Below are 6,885 nucleotides of genomic sequence, written 5' to 3'. Positions count from 1 at the left end.
TGACCTGGCTGGAAGGCCAAACCACAGAACACCCAGAGGGGGAGTTGAGAGAAGAAGCAGGTCTGAGGGAGAGCACAAGAGGCGGTGCCAGAGATGAGGACTCCCTGTAATGCTGTACCCAGGTGCCAGAGGTGAGGGCACATGCTTAGGGTGGCCAGTCCCATGATTCTACTAGCGAACTGTCAATACCGAGGGCTGGATTATAAATCAGAGTAATTTGTGGAGTGAGGTGCTATTCAGCATGAATAAGGTAGTAGTGTCCGGCCCTGACTGACTGTTCAATATAAACAGTTGGTGAACAACTTAAAAGCTGAACTTTTTGTGTGCAACACTAGCCAGGTGTGTCTTTGTCCTCTTTACATGGCTGGACCATGTAAAGATCCTTGAGACTGCCATTGCCCCCGGGCCAATGAATCCACATTTTTGTTTAAACTCATTGGTCCTTGCTTCAGTCCCTGCAAATGACTCATCCCAAGGTGGTGTTATATTAGCAAAAACTAAATACCTCTGACTTCAGTTTGTACAGCCTGGTTGCCATTAGCCTCAATTTATATAGTAAAAAGGCTAATAGCTTATACAGAGGTCCTGAAACTTTCCTAAACACCGATAGCTCCTTCGGGAGAGACCCTGAATAATTTCTTATTTTTCTTTGCAAGACAATAATGATTGCTTACAATACGGCCTCCATATAGCTACGTTGTTAGTTTCACTCTCATTTGATTGAGTTCCGTTATTAAGACTTCCTTCCCTTCTTAAAACCACCCAAACAGGTGATACACAGCATGCCAGGTGCAGGCTTCCACTTATGAGCTTTTCTCAATTGGTTTTGCTGGCTGCAGCTGGTTGCCTGATCACAGGCTGGAATTCCTGTGTCAGTGCCCCAAATGCTTCTAACAGCTGTCTCGTTTTCACAGGCATTCCTGATTTCTTTTAAATGGTTATTTCCCTCATCCCACACCCCTTCAATTGTGGTTTAACGAAGTCAGACTAAACCACAATGTAGGCAATTTTATAACATTTTCAACAGCAATTGTTTGCCTCCATCGATGAAATCAGTGGCAGTAGCTGGGACCTCAGACCACTTAAAACTAGGCCACTTATTTCGGTGCCTCAAAAATGGACTTAAGAGCCTAACTTTAGGCAGCAGCTTTGAAACCCTTGGCCCAGCAAAACGTCTTCTCCTGAAGATAAGGGCTACCAGATTCCTAGGAGGAGTGTCGTCTAGTGCGGTGTTTCTCAACCCCAGTGGATCACAGGATGGGTTTAGGGGGGTGCAAGTGCAGAGCTGGTATTAGGGGTGGCAAGCAGGGCAATTGCCTAGGGCTCATGCCATAGGAGGCCCTGCAAAGCTAAGTTACATGCTTCAGCCCTGCCGCCCAGGGCTGGAACCCAAGACCGAGCTTAAGGTAAGGGATTGCAATTGGTCCAAATGCGGGGAGGTCACAATTTTTGTAAAGTCCAGAGGGGGTCACCAGCACAAAAAGGTTGAGAAACACTGGTGTAGTGAATGGAATATAATAGTAGGAGTCAAGAGTTCCGGGTGCTGTCAGGGCTGGGTTAAGGCATGGGCATGTCATTAGGGTGCTGGGTCCCAGAGGCATGTGATGACAGGGTCTCAGATTCACTTTTTTAAATCTATGTTTCTAGTGTAACCCTTCTGCCAGCCAGAGGCAATACTTCCCCTCTCGCAAGCAGAGTCTGAGTGTAGCAAAGCAACTTTTAATAGAAGGAGAAAAGTAACTCAGCATTAATTTGGGAAAACACAGCAAACAAGGTTCATAAACATAAATCATGAGCAAAAGACCCACCCCCAACTAAGTTGGGCAGTGTCCTTTTCCCTCAGGTTCTTAAGACCAGAAACCAAAAGTCTCTTTAACGTGCCCGTCTCTTCTCTGCATCCCACTCACAGTTGCTGTCATTGGTCAGTGCAGATCCAGAGTTCAGAGGCACATCTGCAGAGTTTAGCTCCTACCCTGGGTGGTGGTGATGGAGGTAAGAAGGCACCTTACTCACTCCACTGCCCGGGCACTTGTTCACCACTCCTCTTCGTCAGCCACCCTGCTAGCCAGTTGGCACTCCCCACCTCTCTGCCAGCCACCCTGCTGACCAATTCCCACCAGCATCTCTGCAGGACTCTGCCACGCTGTTTTCAGGTCCCACCATTTAACACAACTCTCAACAATTTCAGCTGTTAGTGGGAGAGCCTCACTGCTGGTGCACACTAGGCAGTCTCTTGCATCAGAGACACTGTCCCAAAGCAGGTCTAACACTTAGACCTAGATATCAGTGATTTCAGCTCTGCAGTGTGTAACAAGACTCTCAATGAAGTCTAAATTAGCTCATTCATTACACAATGAAGATAGAAAGTATCAGTGTCTAAGACCTATAAGCAGGACCCCACAGCCAGGCACAGATCTCTATCCCCACCCTCTCTCTACTCAATGGGCTTTGGAACCCATGTCCCCTGCCTAGAGAGTGCCATTGAGTTGAGGGTGAGTCCCTCAACCAGGATATGTCAAGTACAGTTCTGCTGCCCTCCGTTCACACAACAAGGATAACAACCCTTTATTACTCCTGCCCCAATAACAAGGAGACTGGGGATCCAAAACCAGCCAAAAGTGACCATTTGAGCAAGCAATCCCATCATGCTGAGCACCTAGGCAAGGTGGGTGTGCCCATGCAAACGAGGTCAGCTCCTGAAGTCCTCTTCCACAGCTCACCACTAGATGTGAGGGGAGAGCTCATTCAGACTCCGCTTAAACTAGCAAAGAAAAGTAAAGCTTGAAAACATGCCCAGTGCAACCAATGCACTGATATCTGCCTGACTCTGCAGACAGATTCCAGCAGGGGAAGGAAGAACAGCCCCCAGAGCTGAGGAAGGAGATTCCTGCTGCCAGACTTACCACCACAGCCCTTTCTCTGGGAAGGGAGCCACTGCCACCACTACATGCTCCGAGACAGACTATGATGAGAGAGCCTACTGTGAGGGGTGAGTGCCTGGAGCCTTGGGCTACCTTCATCCAATCTTGGGTTGTGTGCTTCCCCATGTGTAAAACTGGGATATTATTAAAACAGGGATATCTATAAGCACCTAGAGGATAATAGGGATATAAAGAATAGCCAGCCATGGATTTGTCAAGAACCAATCATGCCAAACCAACCTAATTTCCTTCTTTGGCATGATTACTGGCCTAGTGGATAGGGGGCATGCTGTAGCTGTGATATACCTTGATTTTTAGTAAGGCATTTGACGTAGCCCTTCTTGAAGTTCTCATAAATAAACTAGGGAAATGTGGTCTAGATGAAATTACTATAAGGTAGGCACACAACTGGTTGAAAAACAATACTCAGAGTCCCCTACTCTTTCTGAGTCCAGTACTAGTCCGTATTTTCATTAATCACTTGGATAATGGAGTAGAGTATGATTATAACATTTTCAGGTAACACCACACTGGGAGGAGTTGCAAGGACTTTGGAGGACAGCATTAGAATTCTTGGCAAATTGGAGAATTGGTCTGAATTCAACAAGATGAAATTCAATAAAGAGAAGTGCAAAGTACTACGCTTAGGAAGGAAAGCTCAAAAGCACAACTACAAAATGGAGACTAACTGGTAGTACCATTGAAAAGGATGTGGCAGTAGTGGATCACAAATTGAATGAGTCAACAAAGTGATGCTGTTGCAAAAAAAGCTAATGTCATTGTAGGGTGTTGTATGTAAGACATAGGAGGTAATTGTCCTGCTTTGCTTGACACTGGTGAGGCTTCAGCTGAATTACTGTGTCCAGTTTTGGGTTCCACACATCAGGAAAGATGTGGACAAACTGGAGAGAGTCCATAGAACAGCAACAAAAATGAGAACAGATTTAGGAAACCTGACCTATGAGGAAAGGTTTAAAAAACTGAGCACCTTTAGTCTTGAGAAAAGAAGACTGAGAAGGGACCTGATAACAGTCTTCAAATATGTTAAGGGCTGTTGTAATGAGGACAATGATCAATTGTTCTCCATGTCCACTGAAAGTAGAACAAGAAGTAAGGGGCTTAATCTGCAGAAAGGGAAATTTAGGTTAGATATTCGGGAAAACTTTCTGACTCTAAGAACTGTTATGCTGTGTAATAGGCTTCCAAGGGAGTTTGTGGAATCCCCATCATTGGTGGCTTTTAAGAACAAGGTGGACAAACATCTGTCAGGGATGGTCTAGGTTTACTTGGTCCTGCCTCAGTAGAGGGGGCTGGACTTGATGACCTCTTGAAGTCCCTGCCAGCCCTACAGTTCTATGATTCTATATCTACCTACTTCATAGGGTTGTTGTGAAACTAGCAGTAATTTATAATGTTTGAGATCCTTTGATGGAAGGTACAAGAAGCCAAGTATAATTATTATTTCTGAGACCAGCTTGTATCTCTGAATCAGTATGATAACAAAGCCCTAACTTTACAGGAATTATTGGCTCAGATAAGCACAGTCATGCATGCAGCAGAGATGTCTCTGGTGATACCAGCCACTCTATGTTCTGCTTACAGTAGCCCAATACAGGAGGCTGAACAAGCTTGTGTCCTCTTGGCAGAATCATCCTTTATGGCTCAGTTGCTGGTAACAGTAGCTAGTGTTTCATACTTCCTTCTTCACCACCAGCTCTACTATAGATAGACAACGGGCTTTGTCTTCTTGTCACGGGACCTGGGGAGACAAAGTACCTCTTCTGCCAGAGTATGTGGAGTGGCATCCTCAGCAGCATGGAGGAAAAAATAGTTTGCATCAGCAAATGCAGTCATTTTTAGAGCCACACAATTCGAAGCTGGTATATGCTGATAGCAGTTATTCCTGTATTGGCCAACAGGGTGTGGCAGCCATCCTTGGTATCCAACACATTGCGCTGTTCCCATATGTTGACAGTAATGTTTCCCTCTACCTTGGTTTAAAAACTATTGCTAAAATGTCCATGAGGCTACACAGTATCCACCTATGTATTATTTTGGTTATAAATATCAGGCAAGCTATGAGACAGATTCTCAGCTGGTGCAAACGGGCATAGCTCCATAGACATCACCTGACAGAGAGATAGTGAAAATCTGGCCATATGTGTTCACTTGGCTCCATGATAGTTTCATATGAAAATGTAGTCATGACTGAGTTAAAAAAACAGATTATTGACTAGAAGGTGAAACCCGTTTATCTGATCCTTCCTTAACCGTCTCTCTGCATTGTATTTACACAATAGTAAATATACGTGTATATTGCTACAAAGCAACCTGTGGCATCTGAGACAAAATGTTGCACAATTTAACACCATGCAACAAAAGTAGACTAGTTTTGGGTAGGAAATGCAGAATATCTTATTCAGATCAAACTGGGAGGGACATGTAGGTTGGCAGAATGTTATTAAGCAAGTTGGAGTTTGTCTAGGAACTCGGGGTTAACCACTGATGTTCTGATTAATAAATGCTTGAAGATCTTAAATGTCCATGAGAGGTCAGAACCTCAGATTTATGTCTCTTGCAGAAGATAGCACCTCCAGCAGAAGAGTGACATTAACACCATTCCAGGGCATTAGTTCACTACTGATTTAGAAGGAACAATGCCACCTACTGAATCACCAGTATCACTTCCCAGGTTTTCAAGAGCTAGTCAAACATGGACAAGTTTAGCTTGTGAGATATGAAAGGATCATACAGCATTAGGTGATAGTAACGTGGGGGGGGGGATATTAATCAGTCTTAAAATATTAAAACACAAGTTGGTTACTAGAAACCAAGGGCCAAATTCTCCGCTGGTGAAGTCAATGGCGTTACATCAGCAAAGAATTTGGTGCCTAGGATCTGGTTTTGCTACTGTTTACAATAATGTAACTATTGAAGTGTGTGGAATTACACTACTTTAAATGAGATCAGAATGTTGCTTTGAAGTAGACGTTACATTCTGTCTTTTTTCATACAAAAGCTGGACTGACATTAATTTAGAGCATAGGCAAGCTAAGACTCAGCCAGCTGGTTTCTAATAAAATAGACAACTGGTTTGTTGTAATAAGAACCAGTCTGATTCTTTATCCATAAGTCAAACTGCACTTGAGCCATTTCTGAAATTCAAAAAAGATTCTACTTAATTCTCTTTAATTCAATTTTCACACACCACTGCAGTTCCTTCTTTCAGCAAGAAGCAGAAGTACACAAATAACTCGTGAAAGGGTAATTCTGCAGCAGGAAATACTATAAACTTTATGAAAAACCACATATTGCAAGGTTACCATATCACAGATGGCTGGTTATTTCACACCTCTACAGTTGGATGCATATCTGAACTGGGCCTCAATCCCTTTTGAGATTTGGTCATTACTAATGTATAAGCCTGGTTCTTTCCTACTACACACACAGCAGACATCTCAAGCTTGATTCTTTTCTCACAGTAGTTTACACTGGAGTAACTCCACTGACTTCAGTGAATTTACTTTTGATTTATACCCATGTAAAGGAGACAGTCATGAAGCCTGTTCTCTAAGAAACAAAGATGTAATGCCTTTTCAATTCAATGGGCGTTGTCTCTGTATCAAAGAATAGAATTTTGGCCCACATAATTTAGGATGTGGGTCCACTAATTCCTGGGTCTTCAAAGGCACCTAATGCCTAAATACCTTTGAGGATCTGGGCTTAAATATTTTTTGCAAGCATAAAACATTAATCATGCAAATCACCACTGGATTTCAATTAAATTCAGGGATTTATGCAATCCAGATGAAAATATCTGGCAGTGAATTCATAGTAACCTCTATCTTCCATATTTCAAACACTTCAAAAGATAAGCACTGAAATAGCTTTCTCCAGTGTACACAAAACCTTCTTTTTTGAAATGTAAATGTTTGAGTATTAGGTCACTTTCATATTGCAAAAC

The sequence above is a fragment of the Mauremys reevesii genome, linkage group 1, assembly GCF_016161935.1.
Source record: "Mauremys reevesii isolate NIE-2019 linkage group 1, ASM1616193v1, whole genome shotgun sequence".
NCBI lineage: Eukaryota > Metazoa > Chordata > Testudines > Geoemydidae > Mauremys > Mauremys reevesii.
This window is presented reverse-complemented; position numbering follows the sequence as displayed.